The sequence below is a fragment of the Lagopus leucura genome, unplaced genomic scaffold (genome assembly GCF_019238085.1).
Source record: "Lagopus leucura isolate 7727_CA_CO unplaced genomic scaffold, USGS_WTPT01 Super-Scaffold_100058, whole genome shotgun sequence".
NCBI lineage: Eukaryota > Metazoa > Chordata > Aves > Galliformes > Phasianidae > Lagopus > Lagopus leucura.
The window spans coordinates 5,897-31,603 of NW_024962304.1; the positions used below are offsets into that span (position 1 = coordinate 5,897).

General features: G+C 44.0%; 2 long non-coding RNA genes across 3 annotated transcripts; one reads left to right on the forward strand and one right to left on the reverse strand.

Annotated features, from left to right (window-relative positions):
• On the reverse strand, nucleotides 1–23,991 carry LOC122188323. Of its 2 annotated transcripts, XR_006181552.1 has the most exons (4): nucleotides 23,897–23,991; nucleotides 23,711–23,796; nucleotides 1,454–1,635; nucleotides 1–158 (listed from the first exon to the last, which is right to left on the reverse strand). It is a non-coding gene; the product is annotated as an uncharacterized LOC122188323 (long non-coding RNA). The 2 variants fall into 2 exon arrangements; XR_006181553.1 differs by lacking the exons at nucleotides 1–158; nucleotides 1,454–1,635 and adding an exon at nucleotides 23,283–23,373.
• On the forward strand, nucleotides 904–4,831 carry LOC122188324. Its single transcript, XR_006181554.1, has 3 exons — nucleotides 904–1,575; nucleotides 1,967–2,285; nucleotides 4,695–4,831. It is a non-coding gene; the product is annotated as an uncharacterized LOC122188324 (long non-coding RNA).
• Nucleotides 23,992–25,707: the final 1,716 nt, after the last annotated feature.

Consider the following 25,707-nt stretch of genomic DNA (forward strand, 5'->3'; position numbering starts at 1 on the left):
TTTCGTGTCTTCTCTATGGGAGAAGTTAGTCCAGAACAAGGTTTTAACTCACCCTACGAATCCTGCCATGGGGCTGTTCTGCCAGTCGTACAAAGAAAATTGTCTTTCTTCTCTGCAGAGTACAATGAACTTTTCATCTTCTCACTTAACAGTTGTATCTTTTAAAGAATAAAAGTAAATATAAAATTAGCGAGGATTCAGTAACAGTAGGTCAGCTATAAATACTTGCAAATGGGAAACATACAGTGAGCATCTTTGGAATTATGACATTACAGCATTCTGATTTTAGGAAAGTTACAATTAAGCTCTGTTTCAATACAACCAACTCTATATTACAAACTCAACAAAAACGTACGGAGGAGCAGAAGTCCTACTCAGTGCACTTAGTGCCTTTTACATGGTCATTCAGATACAGCATGGTCACAGCTCTGGCCCGGTTCGACCTGGATCCTTGACTAAATGGCACAGGGGGACCCATGGACCCACCCCCTGTGACGGGTCTAAACACAAAACAGCGGCAACGAGCAAAGGGAGAAAATTAATTTACTAGATATTATAGCACAGTGTGAGAGAATGCAATATAGCACAATACAATTGGAATTGTAGCTAATAAATCAAATAAACAGGAGAGAGATTGTCCAAAACTGAAGGCCTTACTCTAATGTTGAAGGTGGGACAGCTAGGGAGCATACACTGCAGAGCCAAGCAGAAATAGAAGTCTCGTGACTCCCAGTTTTCTCTTTCCTTCTAAACAGAAAATGGAAATGGAACAGTGAAGTATTCACAGAATCAGTGATTCTGTGATTCCAACTGAAATTCTCTGAAATTACTCCTTTTGTACCTTTGGATGCTCCCAGATCCAATCACTAGGAATCATACCATTTCTTTCCCCAGTAGGACATAAGAATCTAACACCTAGAGAGCTGTATTTTTCAAGACTGTTGTGTTGTAAGCAATTAGGCATCTTCATTTTTTATGTGAAGCTATATTCATTCAACCTGGAGTTTACTTTTAAGTAGTTTAGACCACACTTCAGAACTTAATCACATGAGTGGCTCCACCCTCACCTAAAGGTAATGCTGCCTTTCCTGAATACTATCTGATTTGGCCCTGAGAGCTCACCAGCTACACCTGCTCACTAACTGAAGATACAGTAGCAAAAATGATTTCCTGAGTGGTTCAGAGTTGTTCACTTGCATCAGCCCAAGACATTTCCAAACCAAACCCTCCAAGTGGGTTGAGAGGGTATGGTCTGTCTCCTCTGGTTCCTGACTATTGAGTCCCACCATGTCAGAACGTACAGCACGTCAAAAAGTCTGTGCAATGCTCAAAAGTGAGATGGGGAGAAGCTAGGTTGGCACCATGAGATATTCTGCACAGCCCTTACTAAGCTGATGCTCAGATAAATCCCTGCTGCCCAGTGTAAACTCCTTTACCTTCTACCTCCAATTACCTCGTCTAATGATCCTCCAGCAAGATGAGCTGTATCCACTATGCCCTATCCCATATTCTTCAGGTGCCCTCTGTGCTCTGTCTGAAGTCAGCTCTGCAGGTGGCACTGTGTCCTGCCTGTTGGTAAGTTCACATGTTCTCCTTTCGCTACCATGACATTGCTACCCAGAGCTTGCACAGTTCCTAAAAGAAAAACAAAAGAACAGAAATGTTCTCCAGAAAATCAGACCGCTTCTGTTAGCCTGGGCTCCTGTAAGGGCCAGTCACTGAAGAAAGCTGTTGTCGTTTGGCCAGGTTTGGTGACAGGGAGCTAAGGCATCTACGGACTGAGAAGAGAAAAGGGTGGGGGAAGTTAGGCCTAGGCAAGAAAACCAGCAGCAGTGAACTAAGGGAAAAACTTAATTTACAAAATATAGCAGCGGAATGTACGATAATAGAATATGATGGGATTTGAAGCTCATCAATAAAATAGGAGAGAGTTTACAAAACTGCATTCCTTACTCTAATGCTACAGGTGAGACAGCCAGGAGCACAGACAGCAAAGAGAGGCAGTCTTGAGACTCCGTCATTTTATCTGTTTGTTCAAATGGAAATGGAACAACAAAGTCCTCTGGGAGTTGTAGTTCACTCTTGTCTTCTGAGACCAGGAAACCAGAAATGTTGACAAGCCACAGAACAGCAGTACTAAGCCTTTAACTCCAGTGCACTGCGAGATGTGATGGTGTGGAATACTGACCAAAAAACATAAAACCAGGACAAGAGAGTGTCTCTTGAACCGAGGCTGCTTGCTGTGACGGAGTGCTGTGTAGCCGTAGAGCCCCTTCACTAGTTGGGTGAGCACAATTTTTCTTTCTATGATTACTGGTCTACCTGTGAATACTTTGCCTGCTATCTCCAAGAATCTGTCAGAAGCAGTTTTGCTTCTTTGTGAGCAGGGCACCTACATTAACTTTATGTTGTGTGTTCAAAGTTGGCCTACAGTGCTAGTCTGCAGCCATATGCAAAGCACTACGAAATCATTAGGGAAAACTTGTGCCAAGACATCCGAAGACACTTCTCCAGAAAATACAGGTGGGCAAAGCACTCTGCATGTTATCTCTGCCTTTGATCTCTTACCCCGATTCCCTGAGAACAAAACAAAGGTGCAGAGGCTGAAAGGGAAGCACAGGGCACTCTGGCAGTCCACCAGTAGGGATGCCTGAGGGACCGTGGCTGTGCAACATGCCCACAGAGCCACTTGTCTTGAACTCTGAAAACTACCTGCAAGTCTTTGACTGCAGTGACTCTGAATAGAGTGCTCACCCTTACTACTGATACACTAACAAGCATTTCACATAGTTACATTTAGTACAGTTGCAGCAAAGGTTCACTCTAGCTTGAATACATGGAAAACGGAATTTGCTTACAAGTCCTCCTAGGGTAGCCATAATGGCTGCAATCAAATAAATCAGCGATCTATACCTGCTGCTGTCTTCCATCCCAAACATTTCACTGCGGGAGGATAATCAGCTAAGACTACAGATGAGCCTTTAAGAAATTAGCTTAGGAGTTACTGTGCTGTGATCAAGTTACAAAACAAGAGGCTCTAATTCTTGGATTCAAAGTGCATGAAATTGCTATTCAGTGTGAAGAATGATCATTTAATATACCAACCTACTTGCCTTTCATCTGTCTTCACCACTTTCACCATAAGGCGTACAGAAATGCCATTAGAAATTGACAGATTTCTCAGTTCATACTCAACCTCCTTTTGTAGGATAACAAAGACTTAATTGCCACCTCTAGGTTAAGGTATATCGGGGTAGGAAGGAAAATGCTTGGGTATTTCTAATGAAACTTCAAATAGATGGGATTTCATTCACCTTCATAATTTGAAAACTTTTAGCAGAGTGAATAGTTTCATCATGCTTTTTTTCCTGACCAGGTTTTACTGGTAACATTTTCTTGAAACCAAGGTTTAAATAAAATGACTAAAAATTCATGCGTTTAAGGTTGAAGAAAATAAACGGAGAAAACTTCTGAGTTTACCACTGAGTCTTCTGTCAAGACTCACTGCACTACGTGAGGTTATGAGCACTACACTAGGGGTTATGAGCAAGCCCTTCCATGAGGCAAATACTGGGAGGAGGACTGTACCTCTCATACAAAGGAGTTACACCAAATTCCAGTATCTTCCTTTTTCAAGGCAAGGGGGAATAAGAACTGACATTTGAAGACCAAGTCAGGGAACCTACTGATTAAACACTAATGCAAACTGTCCCTTCTCTGCTATCATCAAGGAGGGACAGCTATACTGTCATATACGGCATACTGGCCTGCATCAGAAATAGTGTGGCCAGCAGAAGCAGGGAGGTGATCATCCCCCTGTACTCAGCACTGGTGAGGCCACATCTCGAGTATTGTGTTCAGTTTTGGGCCCCTCACTACAGGAATGATGTTGAGATCCTGGAGCGTGTTCAGAGAAGGGCAACAAAACTGGTGAGGGGTCTGGAGCACAAACTTTATGAGGAGTGGCTGAGGGAGCTGGGATTGTTTAGTCTGGAGAAGAGGAGGCTCAGGGGAGACCTCATTGCACTGTACAACCTCCTGAAGGGAGGCTGTGGTGAAGAAGGATTTGGCCTCTTCTCCCAGGCAACGAGCAGGACACGGGGCAATGGCCGCAAGTTATATCAGAGGAGGTTCAGGTTGGATATAAGGAAGAACTTTTTCTCTCAGAGAGTAGTCAGGCACTGGAATGGCCTGCCCAGGGAGGTGGTGGAGTCACCGTCCCTGGCAGTGTTCAAGACGCGTCTGGATGATGTGCTGCGCGATATGGTTTAGTACTAGTGGTGGCAATGGTGATGAGAAGACGGTTGGACTGATGATCTTATAGGTCGTTTCCAACCTTGTGATTCTTGTGATTCTTGTGATTCTATACTAAAAGGAGAGCATAATTCTGTGGATTGATTTGTTGAGTCCTCATCTGTTTCTCCAGGTTCTGACATTATAGTTAGCAGTGAAATACTGAACTCTACTTGCAGTTGGTCCTGAGGTGAGAACAGAAAACACTAGATACAACAATTCAGTTATACTTAGCTTTGTACATGTGGAATTCTAATATATTCTTCGTATCCTTAAAAGATTTCTGTGTTCGTGTGTATCTCCCACTCACACATCTACTCAAAGAAACCTTGAAGAGCATCTGTTTAATCACTGATATTCTGGTTAAACTAGCCCGCTTAATATACATTCTTTTCTTACAGGCAGGATACAACCCACCTCTGACAGAAGAGTAGCTTCCAGCTGATGAACTGAATCACCTGGTTGCCTCATTGGTACTAGTACAGATCTGTAATTATTATCGTTTGCATTCTAGTAACATTAGTCTAGAGACTAATTATGCAAATGTTAAACTTGGAGAATTGGATGACATAAAAAGATGTAGAAGAAAAGAATACTGCAGTAAAACATCTGTTTGTCTTTTAAAGAATGTACAACGGTCACATTAAAATTTTCTACACTGAAAAAGATGGCATGGATAAAGACTGAATCCTTCAAAGATGTATTCATGTGAACAATACCACTTTAATACATGGCAACACTTATGTGAGTAAAACTCTCAGCAAATGTTTTAGGAGAACTTTGTGTCTTCTAACTTCACATTTTCTCTTACATCTCTTCATTTACCTCCATACATCTCTTTGTTACCTGTCTGACTTCACATCCACGATATACACATTTTAAACATTTCTGAAGTGCTTTCTTTTATGAGCATTTGTCTGTTTCATCTTACAGGTGAGAAATCCAGATTTACTGTCAAATAGGTTCTACTACAGTGCACAGCTGTTCCTTGCACTGCATTTTGGCCAGGATCTTGCATTCTCTGGGGACTCGGAGCAAAGTAATTTGTGTAAAACTAAGCAGATTAACATTTAATTCTCTTTCAGGCAATGCCCCTGACCATGAGGCTTTCAGCTTTGCTCCTGTTGATGTTTCCTCACTATGAGCGTGAGACAACTCTGCGCTGAGCAGTTCATCAGCAGGATCTGCCTGGGATGGAAGACCTTTTCCCAGTTCTGGGCCTATTTGAAGCTGACTTTTATTTCTTCTCTCCAAAGTCTCAAGACAAGACTGAATCCTGTGTTCCTGTATTGTCCTGTACTGGTCAAGTGCTCTCATCACCTTATCCAACAGCACGGCCTTAAAAGTGCACAGAACTGTGCAGCAGTTCAGGACATACAGGACTGCTGAATGTGACAGGCAGCTCCAGAGACACCCAGACTCGTCTGTACCAGCAGCAGGAAGCAAGGAGCACCCTGCAGCACCTCAACTTTCATCAGGTGCCTTTATGTGGGAACCTGAGTCAAGTTCCTAGCTCCCATGTGGACACCAACGTAAGGACACCTATGTTCAGGAAAGTAGTTGGCTGGAAATTGAATCTCACTCTTCCTCTTAAATATTGCAGTCTTCTGTACAACGTTTTTATGAGAACAGAAAAAAATCTGTAGAGATATGATTTAATTGAAATTTGTCACCTTCGCCTGATATTGAAGAGCACTTTCCAATTTGATACATGAAGGAAAGACAATTCAATCACTACCATCTCCACTAGGTCTTTTTTATCTCAATCCATCAAATATTTCAAATCCCTTTTTACATCTTTGGTATTCACCCAATAGCTAATATTAAAATCCACCCCATCTTCATTCTCATTTTCATCTTTACAGATCAAAAGTATCTAAGATAATCTGTGTTCCTGAGCAGATCCCAAGCAGCAGCCCAAATACAAAGTGACGTAGAATAGAAAAAAGTATATGCAATAACTGTTTCTCCTGCTGTCAGAGAATCACCGAGGTTGGAAAAGACCTGCAAGATCATCACCAACAGTTCTCACTAAACCACGTCCCTCAATACAAAATCCAAACATTCCTTGAATGCCTCCAGGGTCGGTGACTCCACCACCTCCTGGGAAGCCCATTCCAGTGCCTGACCACTCTTTCAGAGCAGCAGTATTTCCTAACATCCAACATGAATCTCCCCTGGTGCAGCTTAAGGCCATTTCCTCTCGTCGTGTCACTGGCTACATGGGAGAAGAAGCCGAGTTCAGTTCACTGCAACTTCCCTTCAGATAGTTAGAGAGAGCTGTAAGGTCTCCCCTGAGCCTCCTCTTCAGCAGATCAAACAATCCCAGCTCCCTCAGCCAAGCTGATAACAGCCTACACCACTCTGTCAAAGGGAGGAGCTGCACAATATCATAGCAGATTAAAATTACTCAAGTTCCCCAATATGCAGGATGGTAAATATTAAAACTAAAGTCCAGCTGGATCAAAATAACCAAACATATGATTTTCAATAATACAAATTTTAATTTCATGATTAGGGAGTCACAAACTTCATGGAAATCAGAAACTAGGAGGATTCACCTCTTAAATAGATTTTACTAACGGTGTTTTATCGTAAAGTTCTGCACTGATATCTCAGGTCTCCTATAACACTGCAAGTAAATCTGCCCCTCCAGCAAGTCTGCTACCTTGAACACATCCCATATCACAGAGCATTTGGGAAGAGTGACAACTGCTAACTCTTCTTGTACACCTGTTTGTGCATTTACCCTGGAGGTCTCCCTTTAAGCAGTAAGCAAACGCTGTCTTTGCTTCAGCTGTGTGATGAGATCAATGTCTGAAGCAGCCTGTCTGACAGTGAATCTCTGCTCTGAGGAAGAAGGTCAGATACTACACGGACTTCTTCATCATTCACATCTGTCACTTTTATCTCAATCTGTGTGTAACTGCCTTATTTTGTAGGCTTTTTTCCCAGCTGCAAAGTTCAAGTCTTTTGCTTCTGCCTTGCCACACATTCCACTGGAGCCACAGATAGGTACAAGATGGGCACCTTATCAGATGTTCCCGCAGACAACAGAGGAGAAGCAGCCAGCACAGCTGCTTCTTCCACGTGGCATTTCTTATCCCCCTTACAGTTCAGTAAAACAGGAACACCTTCAGCTGTCAGTGAAGTGCTTTCTGAAAAGGCATGCTGCTTTGGAAAGAGTACAGCCATACTGCCACATTACGGAGTACAGGATGAACCACAGATAGCACACACTACAATTCACACTGAGATGTACACACATACTAAACAGAGAATTTTTTGGATGGCTTTCTTAAAGTGACTTCCAGCTTGAGGCAAGGCAAAAATAAGAGATACATGAAATGAATACATAATAAGCATTTCAAGTTAAAAAAGAAAAAAGAGCATGGCTCAGACAAGGTCATTTGTAATAGCTTAATAGCTTTTGGAATAATATTCCATGGTGATGATGAAAGATAGATGGAATCTGTGACTGTGATAAATCTTCAGTACATAGAGATGAGCAAGGACTACGTGAAAATCTTTTAAAATGGAAAGATTCACTGGTATGCCCTTACCTTTGTCAGCTGCTCCCTTTTAACTATATGCTGATGATCATAAAGACAATTGCCACAGTCTATTTCAGGCGATGAGTAAATCCATGGAGAATACTCAGTTCTGCAGCGCTGCCTGTCTTGTTACTTTTTTGTCAAAAAAGGCCCGTGGCTGAATGGTGCCTTCAGAAAGACCTGACATTTCCCAAGTGAGCCTTGAAAGGAACATGTTCTATCATCTTCTTCTCCCTACATGGAACATTCCTTCTTAGCCCGGGTTTTTGATTCAACAGAAGGGGAATGCAAGCTCATCAAATGTGCCCGTAGTGTTTGCGGGTACAGCTCTCCTGAGTTCTGAAAAACCACATCTTTCTTCTGCTAAAGGTGGATTTGGCACGCAAATTTGCCCAGAGAATACCAGCTTCTATATTTGCCTTCATCATTCTATTCCATTTAGTCAGAGTTGCAGCCAAACAGAGAACGCCATGAGCATTGCTACAAACACCTCAAATGAAGAAGATCTGAACTTTAGACTAAGGATGACAGCCCTACCATTCCTGCCTGAGTTGGTAGCCCCATTATCTGGAAGCAGTTGTGAAGTGAGAACACACATGCACACACAGCTCCAGAAATCAGATTTCCTGCACCATGAACAGACCCCTTTCAACGGTCATTGTTTTCTCAGAACTTGCAACTTTCCACCCTGCAACAAAACATCATCCTTCAACCCAGCAGAGATCTGGGTTGCTTCCTTTATTTTTTGAAAGTTACAGTTTTTATGAGATTGGCAGAGGCCAAGGGGAGAAATTGGACATAGTGCTCATTTTCTGCTGAGCCATACCTGTAACACACTCTGGGATCCTGTTACTTTCTGCAGCATGTCATTTTTAATTGTCTTATCATAAAATACTTTTTAAAGCACTGAACATTAAGGGATTTAAACCTCTTTAATGCTCCTGGATGGCAATCTCTCAAGGCTCATACTGAGGCCAGCTCCATATAATAAATAGAACGTGGGCAAAAAAGTAATACCATAAATTAATGACAAGTATGGTAGAGAATATTTGAAACACTTGAAATAAGACCTCTAGGAGATCTGCATTTCAATAATAAGCCAAAGCAGTAAGTGAGGGAGGAAGGAAGGAAGGAAAGAAGGAAGGAGGGAAGGAAGGAATATTTCTGTTCTTTCCGGGGTAAAGTCATTTATTACTCTCCAAGCAAAAGGTTTTATACAATGTAATACAGGTAGATACAGGTGTGTGAAATCAAACCTGTACAGGGAAAGGCCCACAACAGCAATCAGATGCGCACAGACTGGGGTAAAGCAATATGAAAACCATGGTATCACTGCACTCAAAAGAAGGTTCATCTTGAACATAGCAAAGTGCTGTCAGCAGCGGTACACACAATGTTGCAAAAACACTGAGGTCTACAATGCAATAGGAGCCAGTCTGGGCAATGTAATAGCTGTCTTATCCTGAATAACTGCAATTCACAGAAATCTGTCATTATCTAAGAAATCTGGATAGCAACACCTACGCTCACAGGGGTGAATGGGATCCTTTTAGCTAACTCCAAGATTTTCCTATCAAATTATCTCTAAAGAATGAAGAGAAATCAAGTTCATGTAATTGAGTTTGTTCAGTATGCAGGTATTTGAAAGCAATGCAAGTTAGTTAGACCCTTGGTATCATTAATGAGTGGTTTCAGATAAGGAAAAGCTGTCCCAAAGCACCATTAAGGAGCTCAGCAACACTTCTGAAATGAGCTGCAGCTTGGACATCAGTGCAGCGGGTCACACTGGAGGAAATCCCTTCTCATAGCACATTTTGACTGTTCTCACAAATCAGTCAGATAGCCTCCCATCTGTCTTTTCCAAAGGTATTTTCTGCATCCAAGACAAAGACTTGTTATGAAAGCCTATTAGAATCCTAACAGTTGATCACTGTGGAGTTAATCTACTTTATTCTGGTTTATTTAAGAGCTTTTTGCTAGGTTTCAGTGCCTGAACTAAGTGATCTTCATTAGTTTGCAGATACTATGCCTTGTACCTAAGTGCATGTATCCGTAAGTACCCCAGTAGATATCTAAGGTACACGAGCACCAAGAATTTTCCACTATGAATGACAGTGCTTGGAATACCAAATTCATTCTTGCTTACATAAAGCATTTTTTCTAATTCTATTTCATCTATGTCATCTCTGAAGCTTTGGAAACTCCAGATTAAAAAAAAAAAAATTCATCTTATTTCACATTACTTACATACCAACTGTAATTGCTAAGTTGTTCTGAGTGTCCCACAGCCAAAGAAAATTTTACGTATTTTTCCTTTTCATACATCTTCCTCAGTTTTGAAAGGCCTTTTCCATAGAATAACAAAGACTTCTGTGTTTCAGCAAGTCCATCTGTTAAAAATTAGACAATTCAGCCGATCTATCTTCTCAGGCTAAGTTTATACTCAGCAGCTTTCCAGGAGTAGTGCCTAAGTGATCGTGACGGCCAAGCTCAGGGCTGGGCAAGCTGTAGTCAAGGTCTCTATCTACTGCAGTTGAACAGTCACATTAAGGTTGAATCAGTCTTCACACAATGAAGCAATATATTAAAGCTAGACTCAAACTGCAGTAAATCTCAAACGTACAAATGCAGACTTGTGCTCTGACCTGTACAGCATCTGAATGAATGACACAGGGTGAGAGGGTTAGACGCAAGTCCTACAGAACTCAGAAAATACAAGACAAAAGTCACAAATCACAGCAAATGAAGGGGGTTTTACAGGCTTAGCCTTCTTGCCGTTTGCTGTAGTATGTTTACTTAGCAATCTGAGCATGTACGCAGTTTACAGATGAAAATACTATTTTTATTCATAATGAAGAGGCATAAAAGAACTCTGAGAGCCTTGATCTTGCAGAAGTAACCTCACGAGACTGAAACACTTAAAAAGCATAGCTGGGGAAGTTTTAAAAATTACATAAGCAACAAGGAAGTTCTTGACTACCTGATCAGATGGAATCAGGGTGGTAATAGATGTCATCAGCTCAGTGTGAAGATGAGGTAGTAGTACTGTCTGGACACCAGAGGAAGGAAAGGACTGCGTGGAAAAGTTTGCACTTAAATAAATGCATGGGAAAAGAAACAAAAAAAAGGAGGAGGAAATGACCAAATCTGAGCATAAGGCAGAGAGAGCAGTGAATACAGCTGAGATTCATCCCAGCAAGAAACTTATGAATGGATAGATGACTCTGGGGAGATGAAGTTAGCTACGCCACCAAACGTGCAGATAGAGATGGCAAACGATACAGAAAACAGAATGAAATGAAAGTGAAACACTGAGTTCTAAAATGTCCCCACATAATCACGGCCAAGCTTTCTTTGAGCAAACATAAAATCATGCTTTCTTTCTTGTTAACCTAGTCAGAGATCAATGTTCGTAGTCCAGAATAATGTCTGAAGCCAAAATGGATTACCAAGGTAAAATCAAGAATCTGTAAACAAGGGTAGGAATATCAGATGAAAAGCCAGAAATGTAGTTGAAAGGCAGGCAGTGCCCAGGGATTTGAGATACAGGGCACAGACTTTACCCAACTGCACACGCTACTGCAACTGAAGGGCATGGGAAGCCTCTTCAGCCCTCTGATTACTATTCAACCTTGGGAGAGGAGATCCTAATGGAAAAGAAATTAGCTTCAAGCCAATTACAAATGAAAATCCTTTCATTCAGCTGCGTTTGCCACGCTGTCCAGATATTCTCTCCCAGATAACAATAATTTTTTTTAAAGTATGATTTTAAGCCTTATTTTCTTTTCCACTAAAAGCTTCTACTGGGAGAAGGGAAATTCTGATCTTTCGATTGACATTACGTTTGTCTGCAGGGCCCATAATATGACTTCATTGCATATCAGGGCACAGATTCCCATTGCTCTGGCACCATACCATCACTTTGAGCAGTGCGTTAAATGCAGCACATTTCAGATCAAAGGCCAAATGTCTTCACCATGCAACCCCTACCGTGAGTGTCTCACAGAACATGAATTCCTGTATGACTGCAATGCACCCTGAGCCTTCTGAGTCCATAGGATGGCACTGTTTAGGCCTCTCATGCTGCTGCTGAGACCTTCAGCTCCAATTCTATCTGATCCAGACTGAATCTTCCTCGTTCATTTGTCAGTCCATCACCAAGAAAAAGCCCAGTCCCTCTGCAAACAGATGCAACAAGGGAAGCCCAGGTTATGAAGGCAATATTTACATCCAGATGAAGTTTCGCACTTTGACTTAGGGCCAGCCTGACTTCCTTGCTGGCATCCCAGTCGTCCCACTGCCAAGGCCCGTCACCTCTTCTGGAAAACGCAAGTGCAGCAGTGCTTCTTCCTTGACAGGGGACAGGTAACAGGAGGAGGCCCCTGGCCTCACCCCATCATCAGTCACATAAGACCCCTTCACAGGAGTTGGGGTAGCTGTCCTCTTGGCTCTGTGGTGGCCAGAAACAGACCTAAACAGCGCTGTCTACAGTTAGAAGTGCCTCAAGCTCTCAGGATGATGTCCTTCAAATTGCTCTCCCAAAAAGCACTTCCAGACAGTAAGCCTCAGTAACAGCAGAGGTCTGTCTCTTCAATAGAATTTCTGTTTCCTAGCTAAATGCCACAGCAGTACTCTTCAGAGCAGGGAATCTGCCATGATTGTCTCCAAGCCACAAAGACCATCGCGTGGAATAAAGCACTCTGATCTTTAACTTGACTCAGAAATATTTACTTGTTGAAGTAGATGGGTAGGAAAGCAGCATTTCATTCACAAGCTTTAAATGTGCACGTGTGTAATCTGGAGTGTGGGAGACACAAAGGAGTCTGAAGTTTAGCCTGCCTTCCAGGAAGAGATGTCAGTTTGACTCAGTGAGTTACACTGAGACTCTCAGAAACACAGAGCATACACAGCTCAGCACCAAACTCCTTGCCTGACATTAAAGGCTACAAGTGAACATAACTTTCCTATGCCTGGCTAGAACGGCTGTGGATCTCTGCTCTGTGCATCATTCTCACCTGTTCATTCAGTACTGCAATGTTTTAAGTTTCCTTCACAAAAACTCCACGTGCAGGACTTCTGCAATGCCTCAGTTCAGCATGCAATAACTTGCTGCAGGAAAGCAACTGCTAAGTAAGGAGCCTAGGACATACAGCAAAGCAATGAGGAACAGAAGTGCTCTTGAATAACGCACGTTTGTAGCTAATGAACTTTGCAAAGCCCCCACAAAAAGCAGATGGGGCTACCTGTTAAAAAAACACTCTGAAGATACAGTCACAGTTCTGACTGGGAGATCATTACACATGAGCAGTCAGGAATCCACTCAACAGTTAGCCTACACAGGACGGTTCTGCACTGCATATCCCACCCGGCCTTCAGTCTGTGTCCTTCTGCACAAATCCCTGGCCGTAGGATGAACTCAGCTGCTTCACTGCACCAGAGGAGCCTGCTGGCAGCTCCCCTTTTGTAACAGTGATTATGCCACTCAGGTTATCTTGCCTTGTCTGGAAGTACAGCAAAAAGCTGGCATGTTGGGGAATTATCAAAGTGGGAGCACCCCTGCAAATAAGGTGTCTGCACAGTGCTGTGCATGGATGGGTGGAGTGGGCCCCTCACTACAAGAAAGACATTGAGGCCCTGGAACGTGTCCAGAGAAGGGCAACGAAACTGGTGAGGGGTCTGGAGCACAAGTCTTATGAGGAGCGGCTGAGGGAGCTGGGATTGTTCAGTGTGGAGAAGAGGAGGCTCAGGGGAGACCTCATTGCACTCTACAACTTCCTGAAGGGAGGTTGTGGTGCAAAAGGGTCTGGCCTCTTCTCCCAGGCAAATAGTAGGACCCGAGGAAATGGCCAGAAGTTATACCAGAGGAGGTTTAGGTTGGATATTAGGAGAAACTTTTTCTCTCAAAGGGTGGTCAGGCGCTGGAACGGCTGCCCAGGGAGGTGGTGGAGTCGCCGTCCCTGGCAGTGTTCAAGAGGTGCCTGGATGAGGAGCTACAAGAGATGGTTTAGTAGCTTGTGGCACTGATAGGAATGGGAGGGTGGTTGGACTAGATGATCTTGCAGGTCGTTTCCAACCTTGTGATTCTGTGTGATTCTGTGGATTGGATGCTTCTTCAGTGCTGCATAACTTGGAGTTCTTAACATCTAAAGGGACATGAGTTATTTATTATTCTGTCCTTATAGCATTAGATCTAATAAACAGCAGTTCAAACGATATCTTACAGACCCTGAGTGCCTTTCATACTGGGATCCTAAAGGACCAGTACTCCCCCAGCACCAGACACATACACCAAGAGTACAGGACAGAGATGTTAAATTGTTATCTTCCTGAAAATACGTAAGATACCTACATCCCAGGCCTACAAGAACTACACTTTATCTATGACAACAGTACCACATGGAAAGATTTGTGTGCCTCCTTAGAATTTCTGTTCTCTAGAATCAGCTATCTAAAAATTACACATATCATCTTAAGTCCATATTTAGAGTCCCTATATATTCAGCAAAGAGGAAGGAGTGATTAAGGATAGCAATCCATCCCTTTTTAAGACAGCTATCTGGGATGGGAAAGATTAAGCTTCCTCTGTAGATGCACTTTGAATGTCCATAGCAGCCAAATCTGACCTTCAGCCAGCTTAACCTCACACCTGTTACAGGTTTGATGCCAAGTGAGGTGATTTGTACTTCCAGTTGGTACTAACAAGGAAGTCCGAACAGGTTGGAATCCAAGTATTTGAACTGTACTAAGGACAAGATAAGCATAGCCATCTATATTTTTATATAATAAGATGGGAATGCATACATCCATCTGGTACTGACGATCCATTATTTTGTTGTGCTCTCAGTTTGCTCCACATGGCTTTGCAGGATTTTCTTCATCTTGTAATGAATGACCCAATCTGTTGACACCAGACCAGAGAAATGCATTGCTCTGTCTCTGGCCGTTAAAACCCGCTTCTCTAGATGTCCACTTGTGCTCTCCTTATGCTTGCAGCAGTCGTTGTGGTCTCAAGAACTAATTATGAATAGGAGGCAGGCAATTGATCTATCTCCCGAGAACAGCCTTAATTTCATCAGTACAATCAGGGCACCAGGGTGTTTTGCAAGGAGCCAGCTGAATGGCAAATAGCTGGTACAAAGCCACTGCAGACAGGACTGAAGCAAAAGTAGACTAGATAAAAGTCTAACACTTCTGAGAACACAGGGGGAATGTATTTGCCTAGACTGTATTTGCTGCACATACTATGTTATGTTAGCTTGGGTCTTCAGTCAATATTCCAGCTTCCATTTTTGTTCAGATGAGCACCAAGTCCATGAGTGCATGCTCCTGCTGTGAGTGCGGAGAGGTGCTGCACACCTCAGGAAAGGCAGGCAGTGAGGTGCCAGGGAGGGAAGGAAGCACTTGCCTAAACTTTTGGAAGCCTTGTGGACATAGAGTCCTTGATCCTGAACTGAGACAAAAGTATCTGCAACTGTTTCTATATTCACATACACACACAGATACATCTATTGAAAGGAATACTTCACAGGACTGGGAACCAAAAAAATCAATTTTTGACTAGCAACTATTTCTATAATGTTATAGGGATGTTTTGAATTCTTTCTTGCTGTAATAGAGTTACTGAGTTACTGGCCCATCGTTTTCTACTATCTGAGCATCTCCAAATACACTGCTACGCACACACAGGCAGAAACAGAGATTATGTCAACCTCTTTTTAAATAAACTTGAATATAAGAACTCAAGAAAAATGATTTACAATTCTGCATTCCTCTACTCATAAGTATTCACAGACTCCTTCTCTAGCTTACTTATAGAACAGAAATTCTTAGTGATATTTTAATGATGTTCACTCTTAGTTCTTGACTTCAGTTCTTCCTTCTTGCTTTCAAGGAAACAAATGATAGAAAAGTACAATTAAGTGATTAGTTCTTTGCTTGGATGCCTCCGCTTTCAAGTTGTTCTACTGCAGGATTTCTCTTTATTCCACAGTGCTACAGTTTGCCAGGCTTTCATGTTTGCCGCAGATAATTCCCAACTATAGTGAGCATGTGCCAGAAAATCCTAGTTACATTATATGATCAATGAATATACAGATGTTGTAACTACAAAATACAGGAGAGTTTGGCTAAGCAGGTTATTACACCAAAGCAAGAACAGACTGAGTGCTTACCCACGCCCTGGGCTTGCTGAAAAACTCCAAAGAAAGGATCTCCAGAAAGAGATCCTTCCCCACTGGTAGTCAGCTCTTCAATGGCTCCAGGAGAGGTGCAGCCAGGCTCTGCACCTTCCAGCAGCACAGGTGAATCAATCAGAGGTTCAGGCCATGATTCCCATACATATATACACCACAAAAATCAAACTACAGCTTCAGAAATACACGTAAGCACTCTGCTTTTGTGGCCTGGGCACTTCTCAGCCAGGATGCTGGGTTTTCCCAACCTGAACTTGGGTCATTGCATCACTGCAACCCTAACGAGCTTGAGGAGGGCTGAGCTCAGAATGTCTGCTGGGAACCTAAACTGCTGCGTCTTCAACCCTCACAAGTCCCATCTACACACAACATATAAACACAAATCTAGAGGGATGCTCAACATCAATCAAAGTATAAATATTAGCCAGGAAAAGGGGAAGAAGACTAATGAGAATTAAGACACTCCCTGAAATACTCCCATTCAAGTACACACTTACACTCATAACATAGCTAAGTATGTTGTGAGTGGAACAAAAAGAAAGACAACATATATTTACCCAGCTCCTCCAGCAGCAGCCAACCAATGAGTGCAAGGTGCATGCATGGGCCAAATTCACCCATACAACCTTTGAGACTCAGTGGCAGCGTTGCTAGTGGGAGACAAAGCTATCTTCAGGGTGCCCTCCTGTATGGGAACTGCTGAGTCACGGCCTGAACCTCTGATTAATCACCTGAGGCGAGCCATGAGTCAGCCAGAGGAGCACAGGTGAAGGCAATTCACCTGTGCTACCGGAAGGGGTGGAGCCAGGCTCCACCCCTCCTAGACCTATTTAAGAGCTGGCTACCAGAGAGGAAGGATCTCTTCTGGAGATCACCTCTCTTGGTGTCTTCTGGTGAGCTTAGCCAAAGGGTAAGCTCTTCCACTTATTCTCTTTGTGATCATTGTTTACTTTGCCTAATTCTCTTGATTATATTGTGATTATAACATCTTGATATCTATTGATTATACAATTATATTGTGATTATAGCATCTTGATTATACACTTGGCGAGCCAGGCAGGCTGAATATACTAAAATTAACATCATGTTTTTTCTATGGAATTTCTTTAAATGGGTCAAGGGGGAGAAAAATACTCCTCTAGAGAAAATGATTCCAGGGCAGATCCCAGGATTTGAGGGATCCCTCTATTATGAGTTAGCTGCTATCATTGAAAAATGGGGTCCCTTACGCATTATGGGCAATATCTCCCCATATTGCATGGCAGACTATTTTCAAGGACTTGGCAAGGATGTCCTCACTACTAAAGAAAGACAACTGGCTGTCTCCATGGTGGCATGGCCATTATTAAGTGCCTTAAATCATGTGGATATAAGAAATCATACTTTAGAAACTGAAAATCAGCTTTTGAAAGACCGCATTGAAAAGCTGGAGCACGAACTTGGCGTTTTAACAGGGAAGAAGCCAATTCTACATCTTCCCGTAGGCCAAATTCGTAACATTTCAATACATGATGACCAGACTCCTGAATCAGCGGACTTCGCTGATCAGGAGAACAAGAAATCCAAATCAGACCTTGAATGTCCAATTCTGACTGATCCACTGGAAGTCCGTCCTGTTGTAACCCAGAAAACAAAAAACGTACAGGACTGACCGGCAGGGGTGCTGCCTGATCAATGCCCCCCTGCCCAGACTCATTTACATGTAACAGCTCAGCCATACACGGCAACAGAATTGATGGACTTAGTACAACGATTTCGGCAGAAGCCTAGAGAAAGTGTGCCAGCTTGGTTATTGGGACTATGGGATTCTGGGGCAGAAAGTGTCTTGGTGAATGGCCCAGAAATAGCTAAGTTGGCCACCATGACCATCCATCCTGCTCTCAGACAGAGGTTATACGTAGGTAATCAATATCGTGATGAAAACCATTCCATACTAGAATGGTTAATGGTGGCCTGCCGTATGGTATGGCCGAATAAATCAGACATACCTTTACATACAGGTATGTGGTCCTCCATGGAGGACCTTCAAAACTATATCCGCGAACTGGGTGTAAGAGAGGCTATCTATGAAGATGTGATGATTGGTGGTTTTGGGGGACAGACTATTCCTGTCACCCAAACATGGTTAAAACTGGGGGTTGGGCGTCTCCCACCCCGGGAGTACAAGGTGTCTATTGCCCCAGTCCAAGAACACATCCTGGGCATAGACATTCTATGGGGTCTGGCTCTTGAAACAACTGTGGGAGAGTTCAGACTTCGACAAAGATGTATCAGTATCCGGGTGGTGCAGGCAATATTAAGAGGCCATGCGAAACATGAGCCTGTTTGTCTGCTGAAACCGCGCCAGATTACTAATGTCAGACAGTATAGACTCCCGGGTGGGCAAGATGAAATATCGAGAACGGTGCAGGAATTAGAAAAAGTGGGCATTATAAGACCTGCACACAGCCCGTATAACTCCCCCATATGGCCAATGCGAAAGTCGGATGGCACATGGAGGATGACAGTAGATTACAGAGAATTAAATAAGGTCACGCCGCCTATTCATGCGGCCGTACCCAATATTGCTTCCCTAATGGACACATTGAGTAGGGAGATAAAAACCTATCATTGTGTCCTAGATCTAGCAAATGCATTCTTCAGTATCCCAATTGCTGAGGAATCGCAAGATCAGTTTGCGTTTACGTGGGGAGGCAGGCAGTGGACCTTTCAGGTCCTGCCACAGGGGTGCGTGCATTCACCAACGTATTGTCACAATCTAGTGGCGCATGACCTGGCTGATTGGACAAAACCTGATGATGTTAATCTATATCATTATATTGATGATCTCCTGTTGACATCCGACTCACTGGAGGCAGTAGGACAGGCAGCAGATTCATTAACTGCCTATTTACAACAGAGGGGATGGGCTATAAATCCCCAAAAGGTGCAAGGTCCAGGCCTGTCTGTAAAATTCCTGGGGGTGGTTTGGTCAGGAAAGACCAAAGTGCTACCCAGTGCTGTTATAGATAAAGTTCAGGTGTTCCCAGTCCCTACAACATCAAAGCAGCTGCAAGAGTTTCTAGGTATATTGGGTTATTGGCGTTCCTTTATACCTCACCTAGCACAGCTGCTAAGGCCACTGTACAGACTCACAAAAAAGGGGCAGCTATGGGACTGGGGGAAAACCGAACAGGATGCTTTCCAACAAGCAAAACTGGCAGTTAAACAAGCTCAGGCATTGGGTATATTCGATCCTACCCTCCCAGCCGAGTTGGACGTTCATGTTACTCAAAACGGCTTCGGTTGGGGCCTGTGGCAACGCCAGAGTTCTGTTCGGACCCCCATTGGTTTCTGGTCTCAGGTTTGGCACGGAGCAGAGGAAAGATACAGTATGATTGAAAAACAGTTATTGGCTGCCTATTCGGCATTACAGGCAGTAGAGCCAGTAACTCAAACAGCTGCAGTTATAGTCAAGACCACTCTGCCAATTCAGGGGTGGGTGAAAGATCTGACCCACCTTCCTAAGACAGGGATGGCCCAAGCACAAACAGTGGCACGATGGGTCGCCTATCTCAGACAAAGGAGCAGTCTGTCTTCATCACCCTTGAAAGAAGAACTCCAGAAGATCCTAGGCCCAGTTACGTATCACAGTGATGCACCAAAAGAAATACTGGTCGCTCCACCAGAGAAGAGTCCCATTCAGGAGGGAAAATATCCTATCCCTGAAGATGCCTGGTACACAGATGAGTCCAGCAAGGGCAACCCGAGCAAGTGGAGAGCAATAGCATACCATCCTTCCAGCGAGACAATCTGGTTCGATGAGGGGGATGGTCAGAGCAGCCAATGGGCAGAACTGCGAGCCATGTGGATGGTTATAAGCAAGGAACCCGGTGATGGTATCCTGAACATCTGCACAGATAGTTGGGCTGTGTACCGGGGGCTCACTCTTTGGATTGCACAGTGGGCCACCCAGGAATGGACTATCCATGCCTGACTGATCTGGGGCAAAAACATGTGGTTAGATATATGGAATACGGTCAAACATAGGACCATACGTGTCTACCATGTTTCTGGTCATCAGCCCCTACAGTCACTGGGAAACAATGAAGCCGACACACTGGCCCGAGTTCGATGGATTGAGAATTCACCATCTGAGAACATCGCCCGCTGGTTACATCAGAAGCTACGGCATGCTGGACAAAAGACAATGTGGGCAGCTGCTAAAGCATGGGGACTGCCCATACAACTATCTGATATTGTCCAGGCATGCCAGGAGTGCGACGCTTGCTCCAAGATGAGACCGAGATCGTTGCCCGAAACAACAGCCCATCTTGCTAGGGGACACAATCCTCTCCAGCGATGGCAGGTCGATTACATCGGGCCTCTTCCTCGTTCCGAAGGGGCAAGATATGCCCTGACCTGTGTCGACACTGCAAGTGGGCTACTGCAGGCCTATCCAGTACCGAAAGCAAACCAGGCATATACCATCAAGGCACTCACTAAACTGATGTCTGCCTATGGGACACCTCAAGTCATCGAGAGCGACCAAGGGACTCATTTTACTGGTGCAACGATACAGCGCTGGGCAGAAGAAAATAACATCGAATGGCGATTCCACCTGCCATATAATCCAACGGGGGCAGGCCTCATCGAACGTTATAACGGTATTCTTAAGGCTGCCCTGAAGACAGACTCCCAGTCCTTGCAGGGGTGGACAAAAAGACTGTATGAAACCCCGCGGGACCTGAATGAAAGACCTCGAGATGGCAGACCCAGTGCCCTGAGAATGTTGCAGATGACATGGGCCACCCCGCTTAGGATCCAAATTACGGGCACTGATCATCAGGTAAGACCCCAGATTGGTAATGAAAATAATCTTCTGCTCCCTGCCCCTGAAAATTTAGAGCCAGGTACCCATAAAATAAAATGGCCCTGGAAGGTGCAGGTAGGACCCAAGTGGTGTGGCCTACTTGCACCTTGGGGGAGACTATTGGAGGTGGGAGGCGCAGTAGTCCCTCCAGTAATAGGTACATGGCCTACTGATATTGTGGTCAACACTCCGATCTTTATTGCTAAAGGGACCCCCATCATGTCCCTGTGGCAGATCAGGACACCTCCTTTGGTGCCTGATATCGTTATGCAGCCGCAGATATCTGGCCAAAAGGTGTGGTACAGGCGGCCAGGACGTGCCCCAGTACAAGCGGAAGTGTTGACCCAAGACAGAAATATGGCCTGTATCTTGCCCTGGAGAGCAGACCTTCCCCTCCTGGTACCTGTAAAACATCTGTATTACTCCCCGTGAGTCTGTGAGCCTTCAGGACCACCGGAAGGAACAAAATGCCATCAAGTGTCCCAGTGTTGCTGTCAGATCACGTACAACACCTGGTGATGGTCTGCATGGGACTGATGGAACATAGAATGGACTTGCACCTCAGGACCTCATGCCTCCAGGCACATCATCGAGCACTGGCCCATAGAAGAGTATGGACATCCACTAATCATCACTTGTCTTGAACTGTACCAACACACGTCGCGATAAAATTGTATAAGCCTCGCGATATACCGGATCTCTGTATTAGGGAAAGCTTACCCTTTTGTTAACCTGATCATTGGTTCACGCCGTGAAGGGGTGGAGTGTATGGGAACTGCTGAGTCACGGCCCGAACCTCTGATTGATCACCTGAGGCGAGCCATGAGTCAGCCAGAGGAGCACAGGTGAAGGCAATTCACCTGTGCTGCCGGAAGGGGTGGAGCCTGGCTCCACCCCTCCTAGACCTATTTAAGAGCTGGCTACCAGAAGGGAAGGATCTCTTCTGGAGATCACCTCTCTTGGTGTCTTCTGGTGAGCTCAGCCGAAGGGTAAGCTCTTCCACTTATTCTCTTTTGTGATTGTTGTTTACTTTTGCCTAATTCTCTTGATTATATTGCGATTATAACATCTTGATATCTATTGATTATACAATTATATTGTGATTATAACATCTTGATTATACACCTCCGCATCCTACTTGGGCTCACTTTTCCTCATGGCTCAAACACACCACAGCAAAGACTGCAGTAACACAAAACTAAGACTCACAATGCTGTCTACGATGTAATTCGCAGCAGCAGTCATTCATTTTTACTATTAGAGACTCTTTATTTCATACTCGCATCTGGAAGAACAAAATATTTCCATATTCACGCTCAAAAGTGGCTCAAACAAAACCAGTCTGTCCTTCCATGCAGCAGTCCCAAAAGGCACGCAGTCCATTTTGTCTGCAGTTGTGCCATTTTGTCAGTTCTACAGACAGCTGAAGCTTTTGCAGCCTTTAAAACAACTTTGGTTGCTATGGCTACGAGCTCTTCTAAATACCTCTACCAGATTAAAAATGTTCTCATTTTTAATGAGAAAAAAAAATAAAAATAAAAAACCACATGAGGTCTGATGATACTACCCGATTCTACCTGATTCTCGGCTGATATCACACACACACACAAAAAAATCATTCTAGATTTAGAACAGCGGGAGCTAAAGTGTGGCATAAGTTAACAGAAAAACACTGAAAGCACATTTCCTCTGTGCTCTGCAAGTCAGAGGGAAATGAGTTTAAATTAAAATGGGGAAATTGCAGTTCGATGTTAGGAGGAAATGTTGCAGCCAGAGGGTGGCGAGGCGCTGGCACAGCTGCCCAGAGGAGCTGTGGTGCCCCATCCCTGGAGGTGCTCAGGCCAGGCTGGATGGGCCCTGGGCAGCTGAGCTGGTGGGGGGCAGCCCTGCCCACAGCAGGGTTGGGGTTGGGGGCCTGTGAGGTCCCTTCCAATCTCAGCCATTATATGATGCTGTGGTCTTCCAAAGGGATATGAAGCTTAACGTATATTTGCATCTTTTTAGTCATTATTAACTATTTACAATGTATTGCACTGTACAGTAATACTGTAAATAGTGCATTTACAATGTAACTGCTTACAGTGTCAAAGATGAGACTTAGTCCAAAGGTTGTGCAGGAAGTGCAGATATGAGATCAGCTGAGGGCTTTCATCCCTCACCAGCTCTTGATTAGGGCAAATGCCAGGAAGCCCACAGAAAGCAGTGACTTCAAAGACGACAGCCAAGAGCTGGACCTCCAATAGTAAGTATCTGCATATTCCTTCACACACACAACAGTCTGGCTGAAGTTCTGGCCCTGAAAGCATTGCCCCAGCCATCTTTACATTAAGATCTGCAGCAGTGAATTATGGCATCAAGTTAATTACAGGTGACAGAATTTATTGTGCTATCGTGTACCAATAAAAAATCTCAGTTGTCATATTCTTCCAGATAAAGATTTTTCGCGTGCTTTGAACCATTAAGACAAGGTGATCCAGTGGTCCTTGCTTAAAACATGCAATTGAACTTAAGTGCTATTTTCTACTTGGAACTTAATAGTCTGATGAAAAACTAACTACCAAATGGGATTATTACGTTTCTAACATTTCTAATGAATAAACAGTTCTCTTCCAAACAACCAACACAGAAGATTGTTTTTATGTGTTATTACTCTGAGTTACATTACCCAGTTAAAAATACCCCATACGTAAGGGAATCTACTCCTCTGAACACAGAAAATAGGCAGTTACAGAAATTCAAACAACAAAATGTTCCCTTGTGTTGCATAAGAAGACTGGAGAAACCAGCAGACCATCTAGCAAAAATAAAAGTGTACTCACTGTACTGAATGTGAACTTGTGGAGGCTTTTTTCTTAGCGTAAAACCAGCCAGCATTCCTTCACCCATCAACTATTTTGAACATGCACTGGAAATCAAGGGTTGGCAATGAAGATAAACACGTCATTTTTCTACAAGGGAGGTATTACAAAGAAGTTGTTCTTACATGGTAAATAATAGAAACTCACTGAAGAGTGGGATGAAATAATGTAGTTCTTCCAGTACTTTGCTGCGTGGGTGAATACGGACATGAATCTGCCAATCTTATTTCTAACTTCTGAAGAAAACAACAATGAAGACTGATAATGCTCTGCTTTACCTAACATAGTAATTATAACCTCATGTGCTGTTTTATCCCCTCACAATTACTTGACCCTCTGCAAATGTTTCAATATATTGATATTACAATGAAAAACAAGTAGACAAAAGCGTGGTTTTACCAACACGCCTCTTTCAGAAGCCCTATTTATTAGTATGCCAGTTTCAAATTTAGTGTTAACATATATTAAGCTAGGAAGAGAGCCACTATCATGTTAATATCTATTAGTCATTGTAATTATGAAAAAACAATTAGATATGTGTTGCATCACCTTGATTGAATATCCCTGTGATGCATCTCTAGTTTACATCTACTGACCTCCTGATCCTCTGGGAGATTAGCAAAAATGAACCAAATAAAATAAGACTTCTCACCTGCGGTTTGGTTTCCAAATCATATTCAACACCCAGCGTGTACATCTTCTGTTATCCTGCTCTATATTTGTGCTGTGTATCACCAAAATCTTTTCTCCTTAGGGTTGTTTTGAAGTGTTAAAGATGAAGTCTCAGCCAGATGGAGAGCCAGCTCCAGGTACAAGAGGTGTACCAGCAGAACCAGGAGTTACTAGGGTAGGAAAGTACAGGATGGCATCCCTTTTTGGTGCTGTCTGCCACACTGTGGGGTCAGCAGGGAGAAATGCACATCATCTCCTCACATAGCAATTAAAGACCGCTGTGACATTATTTTAGGATTTGGCATCCTCAGTGGGTGAACCCAGCACCTGCCTGTATGGCAGCATGAGGCCTTTTGGCTCGAACATCAATCCCAAACCCCACAGAAACAGGGAGACTGCAGCATGTGTCCTTCGTGCAGCCCCTGTGCTTGAGTCAGAGATCGCTGACGTACGGCAGTGCCCCATTTCTGCTGTGGTGCGACACGGGATTGCTGAAGTCGCTGCAGATTTGGAGAAACGACAGATCATCTCCAGAAAGCGCTCCCCATACAACTTGCCCACATGCGTGGGGCACAAGCCCCATTTTGGGGGCAATGACTCACACCCCCCTGTCACAGCCATGCACCAAGGGCACCATCACCCCACTGTGCACAGCCATCAACTTGTCTCAGGACTCCACTCACCCTACAGGCATCCCTGCCCCTGTCCTCAATCCCATGGTGACATCAGCATGGACTGAATTGGGGCAGGGGATGTGTGAGGACACAGGGACGTGTGGGGACATGGGGGGACATGGGGTGAAGGTGTGGAGTCAGAACTGCAGAGGTGAGATGAGGTGACACGTAGAGGTGACACAGGGAGGTGGCAAGCCGTGCCAGGAGGTGCCGGTGCCATGTGAGCAGCACTGCAGGGCAGATGAGCAGCACCAGCCCAACCTGGGGGTGATGGTGACACTCCAGGATGTGGAGATGCTATTGGTTTTCAAGCAGGAGTTCATTATCTATACATAATACTGCACTTGTTTCTTTGTTTGTTTAAAGTCAGTGATAGTATGCAGCCTAATCCCATGTCTTTGAAAAGTGCAGTTTAAGGATCGTCAGCTGAGAACAGCAGCAGAACATGGGGTTGTCACAGGGGGAAGGCACAGGGAAGGAAGTGAGGAAAGAAAGGAGAAAGCCTGGAAATGGAATGGGGAAGGCACAGGGCGAAGGAAGGGGCAAGACATAGGGGAACGAGAGGGAAAAGGACAGAATAGCTGTAGAGCAGCCTAAAAAGCAGCAAGATGC